This window comes from Vicugna pacos, chromosome 20 (genome assembly GCF_048564905.1).
Source record: "Vicugna pacos chromosome 20, VicPac4, whole genome shotgun sequence".
In the NCBI taxonomy this organism is placed as follows: Eukaryota; Metazoa; Chordata; class Mammalia; order Artiodactyla; family Camelidae; genus Vicugna; species Vicugna pacos.
The window spans coordinates 11,160,111-11,182,294 of record NC_133006.1 but is presented as its reverse complement, the minus strand read 5'-3'; the positions used below and the strand labels follow the sequence as shown (position 1 = coordinate 11,182,294).

At 39.4% G+C, this 22,184-nt stretch overlaps 1 long non-coding RNA gene across 2 annotated transcripts in view; it reads right to left on the bottom strand.

Annotated features, from left to right (window-relative positions):
• The window catches only part of LOC116284705 (uncharacterized), a 299,362-nt gene that overhangs the window by 154,946 nt on the left and 122,232 nt on the right, over window positions 1-22,184 (bottom strand). The window lies entirely within an intron of this gene.

Genomic DNA, 22,184 nt, shown 5'->3' with positions numbered 1-22,184 from the left:
CTAATTTACGTTTCCAAATATGTCCTTCTATTTCCCAACCTAATAGCTCTACTTCAGCTGCCCTATTCTCATCGTCCTGAAGACATACTATGTACTGTATTCTCACCCACCCACGTAACTCTCATTTTCTCCTCTGCTCTCTAAACGTATCTTTTAAGATTTGTCAAAGTCACATCTTCCCTCGAAGATTCTCTTGGACCAATTCAGGTCACATTAATCTCTCTCTTCTTGGTATTCTGGTTGAATTTGTCCACACATAGCACTTACTGCGTTCCTGTAACATATGGCCATGCACAATACTTCATTTTTTGTGTGTGCACCATTTATGTTTGCATCTTAAAATTTCTGCCTCATGTTGAGCACATTCAGGGTATTTAAATATATCAGTGGAGTATACAGAAGCTCTTCTTGGCAACATTAGAGAGCGAATAATATATTGATTACATCTTTTCATTTGTAAGACTATATTAACTGGCTTATTAAAAGAGACTAGAAACACAGAATTCAGTAAGTCTACAATTGACTTCCCCAGTGATCTCCAAAGCATTTTTCAGTTTCATTGATCCTCACGTCATTCCTAAACTTACCTCCACATGCAAAATCAATTCAGCTGCACTGATAATCAGGTCTGCTACAAAACCACCCGCTTAAGCAAATATGAAAGAATTTTGAGTTGCCTGACCTGATTTGTGGAAGACTGTGCCAACGTGAAGTGAGACGGAGAACTTGAGAGTTCAGAGGGGATGGGCACATATATTTATGTTCAATTGAGAGATGCAGAAAAAAAACAAGCAGCCAAGTCCAGTTTACCGTATTACCTAACAGTGAGCTGGTAGATAAGAATCTGAATCCCTCTGCCTGTTCCTTCATTTGCATACTCCACTGATGACGGCCAAAGTCCACACCAGTGCCACAGAGCACCTTGACTGGCCCCGGTGCCCTTTCACAGTGATGCACAAAGATGCCAAATAAGCTCCAGCAAGTGCAAAAGTCCAGTCAAAGGAAGGACAAGGCAAGGACCAGCCATCATAACCCCGGCCTTATTCTTACCAACGTTCTCATTTATTTTTTGCTTATTTCAATATCTATGCGATTCTTCCTGATTACAAAGATAATAAAGCCATTTGCCTCACTGAGAATATAAAAAACGAAATATAGCATTTTTACTCTCCTCAAAAGTTAAAATTCCTAAACATTGTATTGTAATACATAGTGATCTTTGTTTGCCTCATGGAGAAAACATTTACGATGAAAATACAATTGTCATTTCTCTGCAGGACTGGTGTGCTGTAGGAGAAAGATTATTGACTTAAGGGCTAGAAAATTCTAAATTTAAATCCTACCTCTCCAGGTTTCAAGATGCATTATCTGTGGCATTTTATTTTTGTATTCCCACCAAGTTACCCACCTCTTTGTCTGAAATCATACCGATTTCATTAAGGGTTGTTTGGGAAAATACATTAGATAACAAAAGTGAAGCGGATGGCAGAAGGATATTTTCATAAATATTAATTATCATCCCTTATACCTGTCACTGCCCCTTACCCAGATCCCACACCACACACGGAGTTTCTGAACATTTTTCTATCAAATGTATTATGTCTGAAAACATCACAGGACATCACACTCAGCATCTGAAAGAGAACTGATACCATGCAGGGAAACTTTGAATCACGATTCATTAAAACAGTCCAACCTATTTCTGTCAACTTTGAGGGATGAGTTCTCTGCCGTTCCTCTGCTTATTTATGTAAGATCAATGGAATCTTTAATGTGTGTTTAATATCTTCAGGCTCTGAGAAAATCAGTAGAAGCCATTCATCAAGGCACACAGATGTGTGCATTCAGAAGGACAAGACGAATGCAGAGGGCTGATTTGGGCACTAATTCATTATCAATTCTTTCCTCAGATAATGTGGAAGTTTCTCTCAGAGATCAGTGTCCTCCTTTACGGATGAGAAGATTATCCTCTGAATAATGAAGACTCCCCGTAACTTTCAGGATTGGAGAAAGCTGCGTTGGGCTCTAGACATTTGTATTGTTTACACAGGGTCCTTGTTCTGGTATCTGTGTCTTTAATTAAGGTCCTTTCTTGACCGTGAAGAAAGAGATTTGTCATTTCTCTCCCTGGCTCTTTTAAATTTAATTGACGGATGCTACAATATTTAGCATGTGTGTGTTCATTATTGTGTGGATTTAGAATATTTCCCTGTAACTTCTGCTGACTGTAGCTGAATCAAGTAACTTTATACAGAGATCTGGCTTCAGTTTAGTCACAGTCTGATGATTCAGTTTGATTTCATACCATTTATTTTTCTATGTAAAGGAGTCTTCAGAATTGTGTGATTTGGAGTCCAGTGGGGGTACTTACCTGGTATATTCATCCACTCTCCAATTTTGTTTTATTTTCTTCAGTTCTTTTGAGTTTTACCACATCTTTAAAAAAAATTTTTTAATCTATTTTGTTTTAATTTTTAAAATTGAAGTATAGTTGATTTACAATGCTGTGTTAGCTTCTGGTGTACAGCAAAGTAATTCATTTATGTATATATTCCTTTTCACATTCTTTTTCATTATGGGTTATTACAAGATATTGAATGTAGTTCCCTGTGCTGTACAGCAGGGCCTTTTTGTTTACCTGTTTTATATACAGTCGTTTGTATCTGCTAATCCTAAACTCCTAGTTATCCCCACCCGCCTTCCCCTTTAGTAACCACAAATTTGTTTTCTATGTCTGAATCTGTTTTTGTTTTGTAAATAAGTTCATCTGTATCTTTTTTCTTTTAGATTCCACATGTAAGTGATGTCCTATGATACGTATTTCTCTCTGACTTACTTCACTTAGCATGATAATCTCTATCTGGGTCCATCCGTGTTACTGAAAATGGCATTATTTCATTCGTTTTTACGGCTCAGTAGTAGTCCACTGTGTGTATATACCACATCTTCTTTATCCAGTCATCTGTAGATGGACACTTAGGTTTCCCCCATGCCTTAGGGCTATTGTAAATAGTGCTGCTATGAACACTGGGGTACATGTATTTTTTCGAATTAGAGTTTCCCCCGTATATATGCCCAGGAGTGACATTGCTGGCTCACAGGGTAAGTCTATTTTTAGTCTTTTGAGGTATCTTCATACTATTTTCCATAGTGGCTGCACCACACTGCATTCCCACCAGCAGCGTGGGAGGGTTCCCTTTTCTCCACACCCTCTCCAGCATTTACTGTTTGTGGACTTTTTAATGATGGCCATTCTGATCCGTGTCAGATGATACCTCGCTGTAGTTTTGATTTGCATTTCTCTGATAATGAGCAATGTTGAACAATTCTTCAACTCTTTTTAAAATATCACATTTCATTAACATTTACCTAACACTGCGCTTGGCATTTTCCATTTCACACTTCTCTAATCTGTGTGCAGTAAGGATAGTATGCCATGCTCCTTAAAGTAGTTCTTTGCAGTGTGGTGTCTACTGAAGCATCTGTCATAGTTCCATTACACAGAACCCAGAAAACAAAATATTTGTGTTTCAAAGACGCAGGCTACAGGTGTAAGCACAGCCAGGCATTAGCTACGACAGCGATAACACAGTGAAAACTGTCACCTTTACCTGAAACATACATCCTGCTGATGCAGGACATGTGGTCAGGCTTTGCACAGCGGAACCCTCCGAGGTGGAGCCGTGTCAGAGTTTTGAGATGAAGTGTTTCCTCATAAAGATACATAAAATATATTTTTGTGGGATGCTGGGGCATTCATCCCAAATTTAAAGATAAAATTAAGCAGTAGATTTCTCCTGGGACAAGTACAGTGACCAAGTCATCTCAAACCTCCAGTAATTCAAAACATCTGGCAAAACAGAGAGACAGAATCCCAGAGCCAGGACCCCAGCTGGACACAGTCCAAACCGGAGGTGGGAGAAGATTTACTACAAGTGATATCCTGTGTTTGGATTAATACTCATGAAAAGACATTCAATCAATGCAATAACAAAACTGTTGGGCATTACAAACAAATGTTAAGACAGACATACTTAGGACCTGTCAATCATAACCCTAGGAATATATCCATTGAAAAAGCCTGCTCATGTTTACCAAGAGACACGTCCAAGAATATACCACAGCAACACGGTCACACCATATTAACAAAAACCTCAAAACAGCTGAAATGCCCATCAAGCTTAGAATGGCATCTGCATAAAATGGGACATTCTATAAAAATGAAAATGATACATCTGAGAATTTGGGGGGAAATAATCAAAAAACATAACATTAACCAAAGCAAAAGCCACATACAATAGGATACATTTGTACAAAAATCAAAATATTTATTAAACATGTAAAAATATATTTAGGGTTGAGGTCCTCAGGAGATAAATTATGAAGAAATACTATTGAGTATTTTCTGGAATTTAATTATATGAAAATACAGAAGTCTGATTTGCCATCACTTTGTGGAGGGGAGGGGTGGTGACTGAAGTGAGTGCAGTGAGAGGTGCTGAGACTTTGTGATGCATTTTTTTGTAGTTAAGACTTTCATCGTGTCCATCATGTCCAGGTGCTGTATTTACTTTGTGATGTATCATTGAGCTTTTCATTTTCTGCTGGACTTTTCTAAATGTGCAATATATTTCACATATCTAGAATGATATATTTCACATATCTATGAATGGTTTGCATTTGCAGAGAAAATATGAAAATGAGCAAGCCTACAAGACAGAATAAAAGGGCAAGAAAACTAAACCTCCTTTCCTTTTCTATGATTTAATTCATCCAAAATTTCAGGTAGATACTGTGTGTGTGCACGCACATGTCTGTGTGTGTATAAATGGCAGAGCTTGGTGCTCCAGTATCGGAGGAATCTGTAGCGCATCACAAAACCTGACGCTTAGAACCACATGCGAGCTACCATCACTCCATCATGTTACAGTGGCCTCATTTGAAGTGCTCAGAAAACAATTTCACAAAACTGTCCATGAAGTAATTTTGACCTATAGAGGAAGCATGTCACTGTGACCCCACATTTTACTTAAAGTGAGATGGAGTTTGATATGATCTGGGTTTTGTCACTGACATGCACTAAAACCTTGTCAGTGATTCTCGTCTGACATGACAGATCACTTCTTATAAACTTTTATTATGTGCTTCTTTTTATTCCTTGAAAAATGAAGTTGTTATGGCTCAGAATTAAAAAAAGAAAAGAAAAAAAACCTTAGAAACTTAGAGGCAGCTTGGTGTCACGTTTCCCGGAGCAGGAGGTGGAAGAACAGCGCACATCACGCTGCTCTTTTCTCCACCGTGACCTTCCTCCACTCCTCAGCCACATCCCTATTTCTGCCTGCTCACGTTGCTTCCTCGGAGGCATCTAATCTCTAAGCATGGCCTCCCTGTCTCAGCATCTCTTATTGACTTTTCCTAATCTTATTATTTCTGTTGATATTTACTCTGTATGTCATTTTTTTTTTTTTTGCTTTCCCTGGGATTTCGATGGGATTCACCCCAGAGGAATCTTTACATCACCAGCCTAACAAATGAAATTAGGGAAGCAAGGTGATCAGGCCTAGAATCTGGTGGGACCAAAGAACTAGCATCTACGTGGAGAGCACCATGAGAATTTAAACCAAGGTCAGCGGCTAAGGATGGTATTGACCGCAATGGCTCAGGACCCATTACGTTTTGTTTTGTTGTATTTTGTTTTTAATGAGATGCCTGCTTAAACCTTAAGGGGAATCAACAAATAAAAATCGTATGATAAAACCAGAAATGTAACTTCTTTTTTTTAAACAATTTGGTGGAGAGAAAAGACTATGATCTTTGGTTTCAAATAGGACCACGTTCACATCCAAGCTCCGCAGTTTGACAGATGTAGTATCTTAATATCCACAGTCTTAGTGTATTTGACTATAAAACAGAGCTCTTAAATCCTTAAGATCGTATCTTTAGAGTCAAATGAGATTTGGGTTATGAAGTGCCCTGCATTTATTTGACATTAATGAATGTTAACTATTATTATTGCTGCCTAATTCCTTTGACACCCTCACCTTCTATATCTGATCCTGCATTCACCCTTTCCCTACAACAAGGGAAGTCACAAGAGTTGCCTTTCTTTCTTTCTTTCTCTCTCTCTCTCTCTCTCTCATTCTTTCTTTCTTTCTTTCTTTTTGCAGTGGGTATATAAGAGGCATTGAATGCCTCCTAAGGCTTTCATATTACATCATAAGTTAACGAAATGGAGGGAAGAGTGAAGAGCAAGTAAAGACAGCAAGGTGAGATTGGAAGAAGAGAGGATGGTAAAGATGGAGAGACAGACATACAGACAGATAAAAATAAATAAAAACTATGTGCGTATCTCCTGCTAAGGTTGGCTTGTGCTGAAGGATGGTATTGCTTCTGTATTTGAAGGGTTACAAATCCCCTAATTCAGTCACATTTGGATTTAGAAATGATTACAGGTAAATTCTATTTGGGGGGGGGTTATTTAATTCCATGTCTTTATTTGGAGAACATGACACTGTAAGCATAATCATGCATAAAAATATTAAAATGCTACAAAATGACTTGTAATGAAAAACAATATTTTCCCTCCATACCTTTCCTTATCTACGGTTTTACTCCCTTAAGCTAAATACTTTTTATTTTAAATATTTCTTCAGACATAGACTTCAGTATCTCATAATAGGATTTGTATCATCTTTTCTAGATTTTTCAATTTTAGTCAAGAATTGCCTTCCTCCCACGACTATTTAGAGTGTTGTTCACTCACGATACTATCACCACTTTCCCTCCATTTTTCTTGCAAATGGTAATATTAATGCTTTTAGGTTCGTTATAGGTTACCTTTGTTACATTTTTATTTTTATTCAGTTTTTTGTAGCTCCCAGCTACTTAGGTTTCTAAAGTTCCTCTCAAATCTCCTCCCAAATTTACCCTCCAGGCAACTTCCTAAAGAAAAGGCTTGTGGAGAATCCATTATTTGAGTAATTAAATACGCAAAATACCTGTTGTCAGCCCTCATTCATGTAGGAAAGCTTAACTAGTGTAGATGCTGAGACCATTTGCTCCCAGAAATTCAAAAGACCCACTTCATTGTCTTTTAGTTTTGATTCTTGCGACTGAGTCTTACAAAAATGTGTTTCTTGTTCCTCTGTCAAGTGTCTTCTATTCTGGGGTTGTTTTTTTTCTTCTTCTTTCCTCTTTGGAGCCTTATGGAATGCTCTCATTTTCCTCCAATTTTCACAGGGATATATCTAAGTAAGCACTGCCCCATTTGCTGAATAATTGAAGTCTCGCGATTTCAGTTATAAAATAATTCACCTGTATCCATTAAGCCGTGGGGTACTGGCCTCTGCTTTCTGCTTTGTCTTTAATCAGATGATGGGAATTCGCATCACTCCTCAGTATCTCTTCTGCTCCTCGCTATTTTCAATCTCTGACTTTTTGTTCTTTCTTGGAGACTTTCTCAACTTTGTCTTCTTACCCTTACACAATTTTCTTTTTAATTTCAGAAATCAATTTTTAAATTTTGAAGTTTTTTATTGTTAACTAGTTCTTCCTTTTAATTATATTATTTTCTTGTTTTATGTACAAAGTAGATCAGAATCTCTGTATATACCAATTTTTCAAATTGTTTTACGTAACTGAATTTATTTTATGATAATTTTAAAGTGTGTTTCATTTCCTTTTTCCCCTTTTTCAGACATTTCTAAATATCAATAAGCTTTGTTTCATGTTTAAAGACAAAGCAACAAATGCAAATAATTGTGAGAAATAAGTGTATGGGTGATGCTTCTTAACTAACAGGTTTTGAAAACTTCCTTCCATGAGGAATGCATTCAATTTTCATTAGTCATCTCTCCCCCGATTCATTTATAGCCCCTCAGATATTAGTTGAAATTCTTTGTCTGCTACTTTCCTCTTTCTATTCCCTTTTTGCTATAGAAAAATCCCTTTCAAAAATCATTTTAATTGGGTAACTGATGGGAGTGGAAATGAATGTATACAATAAAACTATTATTTGAAATGCAACTAAAGTATTTTAGTGTCAGCATGCATGCTAATTAAGATAAATATTGCTAAATATAAAACCAATGGAGCCTTTAAGTTGTTGCTTATTTACAGTGCATTTTATATGAAATTTATTTTAGCTTTTATTATTCATAAATTTCAGGAAGGAAAATGAGGGTCTTAAGAGATTACATAAATTCATTAAATTCACAGAGGTATGAAAGGATAAACCTGGGATTCAAAGTCAGTTTTGTTTCAGTAAAAAGCTCTTTTTGGCACCTCAAACAGCTGTGTGTCTCCCCGCCTAGGGAAACCTCATTTTCATTTCTGAATGGGGGTGATTTTACCTCCATGGGACATTTAGCAATTTCTGGCGTATTTTTTACTGTAACAACTGTAGGACGCTTCTAGCATATGGTGTGTGGAGGCTGGAGATGCCGTTAACCGTCCTACAATGAGCAGAAAACTTGCACAGCAGAGAACAGCCAGACCAAAATGTCAATAGTTTTGAGGTCAAAAAACCTTGGTCTAATTAGAATGCAGAATTTCCATAAACATTAGCAGTGGATAGCAGCATATGAATTTCCAACAAGCTTATTGCAATTTTTACTCTTTAGAATTATAACACAATATCATACACAGTTTTATAAACCATTCTATAAGGATGAAGTCACATCTTAAAAATTATAGCGGAGACCCACATTCTTTCGAATGGGACATATTATAGAAATTCTTGAAATGTTGTTGATTTTAAATTCTGTGAGTAATCTATAACCTTTCTCCTTTTAAATATGGTCCTTTTATTTAATGATGCTGAAAATTACGGAGTAAAAGTAAAGGTCTGAGGAATGACTTTGTGCTATTTTACTGAAGTTGTATCTGAAGAAAGACAATCAAGGGTAGTCACACTTCCCCCCTGTTTTAAAGACATCAAAAAATGACACACTATGTGCTCCAGCTCCCTTTCTTACCTCTGATGCCATCGGAGGATCTAAATCTCTCCAAAATAAGTCAGCTCAACCATTGTCCTTTCCATTCACTCTATAGCTACTGTTCCATGTCCCTCAATTGGCCGTGAAGTTTACCACTTAACACAGGGCTGGTGTCTGCCTGCCTGAGGTTTTCTCGCCCTGGCTGGGAAGCCAGCTTCCCAGAGAGCAAGTCCTGCCCCGATGGTGGGTGGCTGTGTCCACCCTGCCATTCACCTTGGCAGAGACAATGGGTTGTCCTCAGCCTACCCGTGAGAGTGAATTCCACACAGCTTCGGTAATGAAGGGAGGGGGAGAAATTAGTGTTTAGCAGAGGATTTTTAAAAACAATAGCATACCTTTAAGCAGGTCAAAATGAATTTCCCTTAAATTCTACGAAGAGGCAGTTTCAGTTTCCCTGAGATTCAGACTCCCTGGAAATGTGCTGTGCTGTGAGCTGGTGTTTGCCCTAAGCTATTTTGAGAAACCTGTATTTTAAAAGGAAAAACATTAAAGTTTTAATGTTTTTAATGTTAATGAAAGTTTTATTGTTTTGATGTGATTCATATTAAAGCTTTAGTCAAATATATCTGTTCAATTAATGCCGTTTTACTTACGTTTCTTAAAATAAGCTTTAGAAAATGTAAAATACTGACATTTCATTATGCACTGGTTTTTTACTTTGAAACTGCATATAAATAACATTCATCAAAAGTGTTTTCTTCAGATGGTATTTAGGTGATTTAAGCAGATATAGTGGGAGAAAAACAAATCTTAAAATAAGGTTACAAAAAAAGTGCTGGAGAATGGGAAGGCTACAGGGCAGAGGGGTTAATCTAACCCTGGAGGATAAGTGAAGTCCTCTAAGAGGAGATCACCACTGAGCTGAATCATAAATAATACTTGAGCTTGTTAGACGGTCAGAAAAAGGGAAAGGAATCTTAGGCCATATAAACAGCAGGCCCCAGAGCACAAAACAGGACAGTAGTGAGGATGCATGATTTCATAAGCATAACTATTAACCTGTCTCCAGCACTGAGCATCTCCATGGCTTCCATGTCAAAAGGACCCCTCTCCTTTTTCGTCTCTTGCCTTAGGTAATTTGGGGTCAGTAACGCCTACAGATTGTCATGAAGTACAATATATTCATGTTTCTTAAATCTTCATTTTTTTGTACTCATTCCATCAATTGTTGAGAGAAGGATATTAAAATTTCTGACTATAATTTGTGGATTTCTCGATTTCTCTTTACAGTTCTTGAAACTGCTATCCTAGATAGCTTGAAGCTTTGTCATATTAAAACATTCTTTTAAAAATGGTTTATTTTGGATATGGTATTTTGAATGCCATGTGAAATGTGTATAACAGATATGTGGTCAAATAAATTTTGCTTAAAAAAAGGAAGATATGAAAAACATTTAGAAGCATTATTATTCTGGAGGTTTTGAGTACCTACAAAATACCAGGCCTCTTTGAATAGTTCTTCAATGAAGCCAGTTCAGATCTGAGAAGGGGAAGGGAGAGGGCCCTGGTTGGTATAATACAGGGAAAATGGAGGTTTTAGATTATCTGATGTATTTCATTATTTGGGGAAAATAATATCAAATTGATCTGTTTCAGCATTTAGAAAAGATGGATAATAGAAATTTAAGACCTAAGCAAATAAAAAGGAAAGAACTTTACATCCGTGTATATTAGTAATTAAATCTGCTGCGCTGTTTAGAAAATATGGACTCACAAAGCCTGGAAGATGAGAGTGTCGTTAAATGGCTTTTGTCCTGGCTGTCCTTATGCTGACCGTGGAGCAGCTGAGGGACCCGCTACAGGGGATACGGACAAAAGAGAGCCCACGAAGAGCCGAGTGCCCATCACTGAAGAGATCAACAGCTTTCCTCACTGGAAGCAACACAGAGACACAGCAAAATTTTGCCTGCATGTTCCATTCCCAAATTAGTTAGCTCTAAAAATCTTCCCTGAATTCCCGGGAAGCCTACCCGTTCATAAGATTCCCCGCTTCTTCATGGCCAGCTCCTTCTATACAATGTTATCTCAGGTTAACTGAGTAATTACCTCCCTATACGTCCAAAGAAACTGTAAGCCCACAGCGGGAAAAAAAGGAGAGATAAACCAAAGATTTAAGAGTCTAGTGATGAGAAGGAGTCAGTATTCACAAGACTGTAATTTAAATGGAAATCCACAGAGGATTAATAACACTTTATAAAGGCTAGTATTCATTCACATTTTTTTCTGACTTCCTTTAAATCTTGTGTTTTATTTTTACGGTTTATGCTGTCCGTCTGCATTTCCCATGTCCCCCCCAGGAGAGACAGGTAACCCTGAGGAAATGAGTATTCACCCAGGCAGCTGGGGCAGGGATGGGGGAAGGGCTGCTGTCTGAACAAACCGAAACTAAGGGAGCAGCACATTAGCCACAGGCTCCTGGAGTTCACGGAGAGAGGAAGCAGAAGTCAGAAGAAAGGAAAGCGAGGCCAAACCCAAACTAGTACAGGACCAGGTATACGTTTTCTCAAAAAGAGTCACTAAATTAATCAGGGCATTTCCCCTCCCAGAAATGAAGGACTTTTTCTAATTCCTAAATAGCAATTTTTATTGCTTCCCCCAAGAAACTGCACAAATCTTTAAAAGTAATGATGAAACCTGAGCATCCACACTCTCATTTGACACCAGGAACTAAGCCAGAGAACTGTGTCTCCTCCAGGGGACAAATCTCACAGCACTGCCCCGTGCACAGAACGCCCGCTCTCCATTTGTGAATTTTAACAAGCACATTCACATTTGAGAATGTGAGCCTCTCTTCCCTAGCAATATTTTGGGGATAGGGAAAAATAGACGTTTTCATTAAATTCAGGTTTTTGTGAAAAAGAAATTATAACTACCTAAAGTCAAGTCAGTGACAGCTCTAGTCAACTGTCGTTGTTAAAAATGGAAAAAAAAAAAAGGATACTGGAGGTCAAAAACTAGGAATTGTGGGAGAGTCACACATGTGCTGAGCAGATGGAAAAGGAGTCAAAAATGAAAATGTGTATAAAGATTTTTAGGCTGCAATAGAAAGGCAGGTAGATAGTGTAAAACAGAGTCAGAGAAAGCAAGAATCAGCAGCAAAAGGAAAAATATGCTGGCAATGATCAAACGTCCAGGGAAACTGAAAGAAGTAGGTAAAAACTTTCTTCTTATGTTATTGATTATCAAAACCAAGTCATGCTCCTTAACGGGATATCATTTGTAAGCAAATGATATAATTTATAAATATATTTTTAAGGATTTAATTTATATAACATATAATTTAAATATAATGTATATATAATAAATAAATATTGTATAAACATAGTTTATAAATATATATAACACACTGCATATACTACACTGCATAGATAGATATGATGTATAATATATATTCTAACATATACATATATTTATAAATTATATTATCTATCTTTAAGAATTTAGTTTACAGCCTCATAGAACAATACTTTCTCTGCTTAAATATATTGTCTTCAGCAGTTTGTAGTTCCCAAAGTGACGTCATATACACAAGCAAACTTCATCACCTCATATGGACAAATGCTCTCCTAGCTTTCTACTCTCCAGCTCAGCAGACTTAAGAGTTAGCATAACTGAATCCCACAAAACTATTTTGGTTGCAAAAACACTTTGAGAGGCTAGAAGAATTGGAGGGAAAAAAAAATGTTTAAAAGAACTTTTACCTTTGGTGACATGAGTCACCTGTTGATCTGTTGAAACAATTTCTCTAAACAGATACTCTTAACTTATGTGGACCCAAGGATAAGTTTTGGGTTGTTGATGATGCCATGAGACTGACTATCAAATTGTGTTAATATGTATTTATACAAAATTCTAAGAAGTGTGTCTCTGGCTTTTATCAGACTCCTAAATATCCGCCATCAAAATAGGATCAAAATATACACTCCACAGGGCCTGACCCACATGGTTACGCCCCAGAGACTCAGCCCTCGTCAAATGTGTTTTCTGCACCGAAGCAACAGATGGTGGAGAAGCAACATCGTGAGAGTTTGGCTCCAATCTCATGCCGCCCCTTGACGAGTGGCTGCAAAAGGCACTTCACCTTCAAGAGATTCCTTTTCCTACCTGTATAAAAGGAGTGCTTTGGGCTAAGAAAACGCTTCTAAGAGTCTGTCTAGTTCTAAGGACTCTCCTTCTGGCCTTTTCTCCTCTCACCCCAGGAACCTGTAACTCATCCGAACAGGTCTTCCTATGCTTATAAGCATAAAATCTGAAAGTCAAATGAGGCAGAAAGAAAAAAATTTAATAGATATGCTGCTGGTCAGCATATTGAATGGTTTAGTAATTTATTGTTCCAAGTATCTACATTTTTAAGGATAATGCCAAAGTGTGGCAAGCCTATGAGGGCTTAGAAAATTGCCAGCATTTCAACTGTCATTTAAGAAAGTTTTTTATGCCCCCTTTGCTAGCTCATCTACTCTTTGGTGTCTAAATGTTTCAGCATCTTAATGCTATGTTCCCTTACATGAAAATTCAGGCTGGGGTGAGTACTCCATCCGTGTAAATGCCAAGATGGTGAAAAGTATGCAGAATCAGGCAGTGGCAGGCTGGTCCCTCAACCTGGAAAGAAACTGGGATCAACTTGTTAGAGACCATCAGGTCACGCTTGACTGTCCCTCCGGAATCGGGAAGGCGTCGGGGTGGGAGATGGGTGCGGCACTGCCACACATCTGAAGCACCAGTCGCTACCTTTGTTTCCAAACATAAACTCTGGATATTCTGGGCTCAGCAGATTGATGTGTAAGTGTGTGAGAAAGGTTGGAAGGAAGAGCAGCAGCACCAGAAATACACAGTGATGAGGGGGATGTTGCCAAAAGGCTGGTTTGGACGAAAGAGCTCGTTCACTGGACTTCAGTCAAAGAAGCTTCAGTTATGTCCCAGGGCGGTTGTGTGGGAGTGTACGGAGCTTCCACTCTTTTTCTTTTCTTTCTTTTTTTTTAAATTCTCGAAGCTTCAGTCTTCAAGTTTGTAAAAGAGTATGAGAATATCGAATCCATCATTTTGATGGTCAAACAAGATCATGTAAGTGCAATTATTTAGTAAAGCTCTCTACAAATTTAAAGTATTTTAATATAACCCACATTGCATGTTATCTAAATGTTAGAGCTTTGACCTTCTGTGGTTTGATACATTGCTCCATAGTCCAATTCAGTCACTCTCACATTCAACACAGCATTTGCCCAAGTCGTCTTGACCTTTACCTAAAGTGAAAAATGTCTATATAAAATGTTAATGTTTCTGAAAACCATTTTAAAATACTTTCCACAACAATTTATAAAAAAGAAACAAAGTGAAATAAAAACAGAATAGAAGCAGGTTTCAGAAGGTTGGAAAAATTATTTGGGGAGCAAATTATAAAGAAGGACATGGACTTAACACTTCTGTGTTCTGGAAAACTAGAAAGGGGAGGGCAAGGAATCAGCAGTACGTGGGACTGGAGCCCTCCAGCAGCTGGTGGTTTTCTGCTGATTCCTTCATGGGCTCTCCCGATGAAGCTTTCCATTTACTAATGTACTTGCAAATACTGCCCAGCCCTAAATCACACGTAGGCGTTTCTCCCCATTTCCAGAGGACTGGCCTCAACAGAGCTGGATTTACTGTTAATATGTCCTGTTCCTCTCTCTCTGAAAAGAATAAATAGAAGCTGATCTGGGACAAGTCATTTCCTGTGCTTAATGAGTCCCTGTGTGTTAATAATGTTAACTGTTGACTCTGTTCCTCACTCCAAGTAATAGCACATTATATTTGTTAGTTCTTGAAAGCTTTCAAAGGTTTTTTTTTTTGCTTGCTTGCTTCCTTCCTTTCTTCCTCCATGCCTCTCTCTCTCTCTCCTCTCCCTTTTCTCCTTCCTTCAATTTAATCTACAAATCAAAACAGGCACCTGTTCTTGCCCCATATTTCAAATGAGGAAACCGAGACTCAGGAACAATTTTCTCCCCTTGCCCAAGGTCACATAAATTAGGCTGTGAAATTATAATCAAGGGCATTCACACACTATTTGTTCATTCATAAAATAAACACTGAATTGCCATAGGTACCTGGAACTCTCCAAGGTGGTGGAGGGGGGCTGGTGAATGACAGAGACCCAGGCTTCACCCTGCAGCAGCCCAGCCAGGCAGGTGAGCAAAGAGCCTCCGAAGGTGAGGAGACGTGGGAAGGAAATGACAAGGTGCCTTGTCAGCAAATGACAATGGGACACGAGAGAACTTGCGGATCAAGGAAGTTATTCTCTGAGAACATGGTGTTTAAGACCTGAAGGGAAAGTCCAAGTCAGATAAGAGTGAGTATGGAGAAGTGGGTGTTAAACGTAAGGGAGCAGAAAGCAATACAAGTGCATGGAAAATCTAGAAAGTGAAAGACATTCAGTATAAACAGAATTTACTGGGGCGAGAGTTCCCAAAGCTTCAGCCCACTTCTCTCTGTCTGAGCGCTCTGCCCACCGTGGACTGTGGCTCACGGCCTCCTCTCATTCAGGTCTTGGCTTAAATGGGAAAGTCTTCTTTGATGACCTAATTTAAAATTACACCCTCCCAGCACTCATCATCCCCCTTGAAAACCTTATTTTCCGGTCCTGTGTAGTCTCTTCTGACACAGCACGCCTCTGTCTCTCCCTCTGTGAGAGCAGAGATCTGCACTGCTTCCTCCTCCTCTGTACGCCCAGAAGGACCAGCGCATCGCGCGTGGGACGTAAATGTGTGGACTGAAAGGAAGAGGGACAGAGAGAGAAACCAAGACCAGCGCTGAGACAGCGGCAGACCTTTTAGGACGTCATATGCTGTGAAAATCACAATGAAAAAGACTGCAGATACATTTAAATAAGGATTCCAAAAAAAGAAAGCTTTGGTTTTCACGTAGAGACTGGCCCCAAAGGAGAACAGGTGTACGTGGGCATGAGTAGCAAGGAATTCACTGGAGTGGCTGAGGCCACAGGTGCTGAGATGTTGACGAGTTACAGACGCTGGGCTGGGACTGGAGGAATGAAATGCAAGGTCCTCGCTGTGGGCCCTGCTACCGAGCTTGGACTTAGCTTTGCCGACAGCGGGGAGCTATTCTAAGGCGACTCTAATAGGGAGTGCGAGGCTTCTTGTTTTGGAAAGTTGGCTCTGATAGATGGCAGCATCTAGAAGGCTGAGCGAGGGCTTGATATGAATGAATGTGCCAACTGGAGATACGTGACTTCTTTAAGGTCATGTAACCAATGGAGCTGAAATTCTGACTTTCAATAATCACGCTGTATAATAGTAATAATGACGACGTCACAGCTAGCTGGACTGCAAATGGCACCTGTACATAATCTCATGCATTCCTCGCAGTAATCTTGTAAGGTAAACGCTATCATTACTTCGTGTGTGTGTGTGTGGGTGTGCGCACATCCCCACTCATCCTCACAAGCTGAGTGATGTGGGAGGCACGGGTCCCCAGCCTGCAAGCCCAGAAGACCCACACCACATTCCAACAGCCCTCCCCTCCTACTCACCCCAACCCCTGCCTGAAACTGGCTTTTGATGCTGTTGTTTCTTTCCCCTGTAACAATAAACGCCCTCTCATTCCCCCTGAACAAGGAGAAACTCCCTTTGGGGTTTGCCTGAGTAAAGAGCCTGTTCCCTGGCAGTCTGAGTCCTGGGGAACGTGTGGGGCTGATTTAAACAGGCAAGATTTAGTGATGTTACTACTTTTATGATACAGAAGCAGAGATCACAAGAAATAGTGAGTGAGGTGGACGAAGCCCCTTCTTGGAGGAGGAAATGGAAGTTAATAAAGAATATAATTTAAGGCAAACAAAACAATCACCCCATTGCCAAAAACAAAACATACCAAAGCAAAGCAAAACAAAAGTTGTTTTTGAAGTCACGACCTCGAATCTTTCTATTTATATCACCCTGCTTTCCTGACATCCTCTTACAAAATATGCTAAGGTGTAACGTATTTTAGAAAGATTTTAAGTGTCAGTTTTAAAAAGGAAAGTTTCAGCTATAAGGGGAATTCATTTATGTTAAAGGCTTTACCCCTACTCGGGCTGGATTATTATAGAAAAGGAAATGCTTATACAAACTACACTTTTGTGAAATTAAATTTGTATCCACTTATGTCAAAAAAGAGAAATCACCCAAAATAACTCCATCTTTCCATTTTCATGACAGTTCAGATGATCATGAGATAAGAGTATTAACCCTCGCTTACATAACTTGGCTTCTCTGGGGAGGCAAGGTTTTGATGGTGAGGCAAAAGCACATTTGCCCAGAAGGTATTTCAGAAAAGATTTCTCTAACTCACTGTTGATGCAGTTCTCCAGTTCACACACATTAGTGTCTTATCACGCGTTGAGTCTCACTTTTTATTGAGACACTGGCTGCTTCCTATGAGATCAGTTTTGGCTCCACAAAGTCATCATCATTATTTAAGAAATACGGGCACTTGTTTATAGAGGTCAAAACACAAAAATGATTTGGTGTCTGTACTTGTGCCCCAAATAATTTATTATAAATAGATTTCACCTTCTCTTGGGCGAAGGGCAAACATAGCAGGGGTCTCCAGCAGCCTAGGGCAGCCAAGTAAAGTTGAACAATGTTTGCCGTGAGCAAAGATGCCGGGTCTGGGGTCGGGGGTGGCTGAAATCCAGCCAACATTCAGCCTGCAGGTATCAAGAAAGAGTAACTTTTTCCGATTTGTCTAGAGTCTTGGAGAGTTTGGCAGAGGCTGATGAGCTCTGTGACCTTGGGCGAACACTCTCAGGCTCTTTGAACCTCAGTTGCTTCAACTATAAAATAATAATAATACTATTTAGACCATAAAATGCATATGGACTTAATTACACTGTAAATTCTATACTCAGGCACACATGTGTCTTCCTTCACAATTTTAATTTAATTGGCCCTTTTCCTAGATATATCCTGTATCTTCTCAAAAATATTAAGTTCTGCTAGTTATTTTTGGCAAAATAGCATTATCGAATAACTAGTCCTGAGCAAAACCAGTTCTGCTCCCAATTTGTTAAAATTGGTTCCGTCTTCAAAAATGTATTTTGGCAAATGCTGGTGTGATGAATAATTTATGGACGAGTTAGCACAAGAGACAGAATACTTTAGAAGTGAATCTTAAGTGGTTGCTAGCATACATATTTGATTTCATTAGAAGCAAAAAATATGTTCAAATGGATGTTGTAATAATAATAAAAGATGCGATGTAAATTTCTATCAGTTCATTTCCCACATAAAAATCTATCTCTAAGTGGGCGCTCCTTTCCCCCACTTTGCTGTTGTGAGAGAAGTCAGACCACATTCACATCATCCAGAAATAATCTACTCAAAGCTCAGAGAGCTACGCAACTTTCATTGAAAAGACTGCAGTAACTTTGGAAGACGCTTACGTTACCCACCCTACAGCACATTTCTCAAAACGAGCATGGCTAGTCCAAAATCCTCCAGTCCCAGAAGACTGTTGACAGGATCAATCTCCCCTTTTCCCCGCATGCAGCCCCTCCTCCTGCACCATTTTCCAGGCTTCTGCTTTCTCCTGCTTCCCCAGACTGCACTTGGCCTCTCACTTAATTATGCAGAAAAATTCAGCAAACTTGCACACCCACCACCTATTCCATCCCCTGTCCAAGCAAGGACATGCCACTAATAAGGAGCCATTTCTTCTCAAAATAGCACAGGGGATTCGGAGGAGGGAAAGGGGGAGGATAAAATCTTGACACCCAGATACATGCGTTTTCTTATTGTATTTGTTGGACAAGATTTTATTAGCTGTTTCTTTTTATTTTCTGAAGCCCATCTGGCAACCCAGAGAGGTGTATCCACTCTATTTTAAGTGTATTTCTGCTACGAAGGCTAAGGTCATTCTTTGGCTTTCTTCAACTATTTCAAAGAGTCTGGCAGTGCGACCTGTAGTTTGCCTGCAGGGACCTACAACTGTAGAAGGTAGGACTTGGGGAGCTTCCTCCTAAAGGCTCTTTGAAGGCTCTGGATTCTTCCAGGAGGCTCTTCGGAGCAGCTGGTTCCATGCTGCGGTCCCAAGAATCCTCCCGTACCTGGGAGGTCAGGAGATGTGCGTGGGTCTAGAGGTGCTTCAGGGCATAAAAGGCCTTGGAATTTTTATACTATTCATTCACTACAGGCTCATCCACAGAACAGTGAAGGAAATGATTGCTTGTGGACACTTTACAGACATGCATGTTGAGCAGTAAAATGTTAGGCTGGTTGAACGAGGGCACAGATGGTGCTAGTGTAAAAAAGCTTTCTCCATATTATACACGCACGCAAGATCTGTTTGTGTCCACATCTATGCTCGGATATATCTGTTCTATGAAAGCAGGGGGAAGGCAAGTTTTTCTTATCCCAGTGATTCAGGAGAAATTAAAGGATGGGATGTGCATGTGTATGTGGTGGAGTCGTGCCAAGTTATGCAAAATTAGGAGACTCTGGGTGCAGAACTGCTTTCTGGTCTGAGAAAGTGTGGCAGAGAGCTGGGGCAGAGGTAGTTTTCATCTCTAGCCTGCAACCCAGAACCCCCCTGGCAAGGTGAAGGTTCAAGAGCTGAGGATCTCAGAAGAAAAGCACATGTGACTTAGAGAGAAGTGGCCATGTTGTGGACTCTGCAAGGAGCTTTTTATTTAATGAAAAAAGAACTGATAACATTTCTTGAGCTAAAGCCACAAAGTAGCAAGTCAAGAGACTGGCAGCCAGAACCTTTGTGAAGAACGCTGACGTCCCCTCGCGGTGGGAAGTTAGGGACACTGGCCGAGGGGGAGGAGGAGGCTTGGGTTTTGTCAGTTTCCCTGGTGAGGACTTACAGCCCCAAACGCCTCTCATTTACACCTAAAAATCCTATTTCCCCAGGATGCAGTGGCCTGGAAAAACGTATGCAATTTGGGTTCTAGATAAGAAAGGAAACTAGATGTATGAACGAAAAAGTTAGAAAACAATGATAGCCCATGAGGTAAATGCAGCAAATACGCCTCCTTCTCCTTGTAGCCTCTGTCTCAGCCTCTGCTGACAAATCCCTTTGTGATTTCAAAATGAGAAATCGCCCTTTAGAAGCAGAACTAACTTGGACCAAGACTGATGACTAACGGTTTGATTGCTGCAGCTGACAAACAATTGAATTTGCAAAGAGCCAGGGAAGCGGTTTCTCCAAAAATGGGGAGATCCAGGCAGGGAGGTTTTTTTTTTTTTTTTGGGTCTGTGCTTCTTCTCTGTACCTTTATTTTAACTGGTTTAAAGTCAAAATATTAGTGTTCACTTTTTCCTTATATTTTGTCTACTTTTGAAATCTGAGGCAATAAAAGTAACTCTTCTACTTCCAGAATATTAATGTGACAGAAAATCGATAAATAATGGTTATAAGAAAAAAAGAAATTGCCCCAAATTTGATCTGGGACAGAACTTTTTGCTTATTGTAATTGACAACCTCTTTCTTGGCAGGTAAGTTTCTTAAGAAATTATCTGACAGACTTTACGAAGATTGAATGTGTTCAAGGAAACTAATGACCCCATCCCTCCTTCTGGCGATCAGTCAAGAGTCCAGAAACCTTTAATCAACCTTTTTCCTTTCAAAAATGCTCTGACAATGTTCATCCTGCCAACCTCTTGTCCCAGAAAATGTCCTTATTGAGAAGGAAATTGTTGAAACCAGGCTGGATAAGAGTCCTGTCGAGGTTCTCAAAGCTACTGGGCAGCAGAAGTAAGCCTGGAACCCTAGCCTGCTGTCTGTGGTCCATCAGAGATCTGGCTGTTTGTCCCTGCAGCAAAACCTCATCTATCCTGAGAGACTCACAGGTTTTAGTACTTAGTTTTATCTTGAATTACTTAACAACTCTGAGCCTCCATCTCTTCATATAAAAATAATGGGCTGATGATGAAGACGACGGATTTTTAACTTTTTTGGTCGTCTTTTGTTTCCTTGGACTTCCTGTTCTCCCTAGTGTCTGACACACAGCGGTCACTCAGCAGATGCTAATTCATAAAAAGGTGTGAACTAAGCAAGCAGCAGGGGTGCGAAGAGCAGGATCCTAAAGACAGATTTGAGGCAAACTGAACAGAACCTGAGCCCAGGTGGGTATACGGAGTAATAAGGAAGGCGTAGTAAACAATTAAAGATGATCCCAAGCTCCCAATTTATAGACTGTAAGATGAGTGACACCATTATTCACTAAAATAAGACGTCGAGGAGGTCAGGCTGAGCCCTGACGTCCCTCAGCACCCGAAACAAGCCAGTGACATGTGTTCATTTGGCACTTGAGGCTCTGAAGCCGAGAGGACAGATGAAAATGAAATGAAATTTTGCTTTTCAGAACACGGAGTCCTGGTCATTTTTAATTTCAGCAACTTGGAGAAATGTCACCACCCTTCCAGTACCAGGAGGGGAGGGCCAGCCCGTATAAGTCACACTGGATTATCATGTTAGGCAGCCACACCAAGTAAGGGAGTCTTAGTATATTTTAGAGAGTACAGGCTAAAAGAGGAAACCGTGAATTTAAATGTGTCAATGCACTAAAATGAATTCTGCAATTTTAATTTCTCTCTCCAGCCATTTCTAAATAGAAAAGAATTTTCTCTATGATATTTTGTCTAGGCGGGCACACCCCGCTGCCAAACACATATCTAAACCTCTCCCAACTTTCAAGTTTAAAAAAAAAATAAACTCAAAGCATTAATTTTAAAGTGTTCAGAGTATTCTAGCCAGGGAAATCTTATAGACATGGTTAAAATTAATTTATAACCTGAATATTCCATCTTATACGAGATGTGTCCCTTCTGGCCAACCTAGAGGATCTAATATTCTGTCCAATGGAATTGGCTCAAATTGGCCTCATCAAGTTCAAAAGCTTCCGAATTATTGCCGTAGGGGAATCACACAACTGAGACTAGTGATTCTGAAAAAAAAATGCTAGCTTTACTTACTTTGCTATTTTTAATGTACATTTATTTGCTAATCATCCAAACCATCGCTGGCATGTTATAGGGAGCTGACACGTTCCTGGGGGTCAGTACAGTACAGTGAAAGCAACAGGTGATTTTTGTAAAAAAAAAAAAAAAAGATTAAGTAACTCTAAAATATTTATAATTTGGAACCGTATCCTTCACAGTATAGGGTGACTGCCTACATTAATTTTTGCTGACACTCAAATTTCCACTATTAAGAACTTAT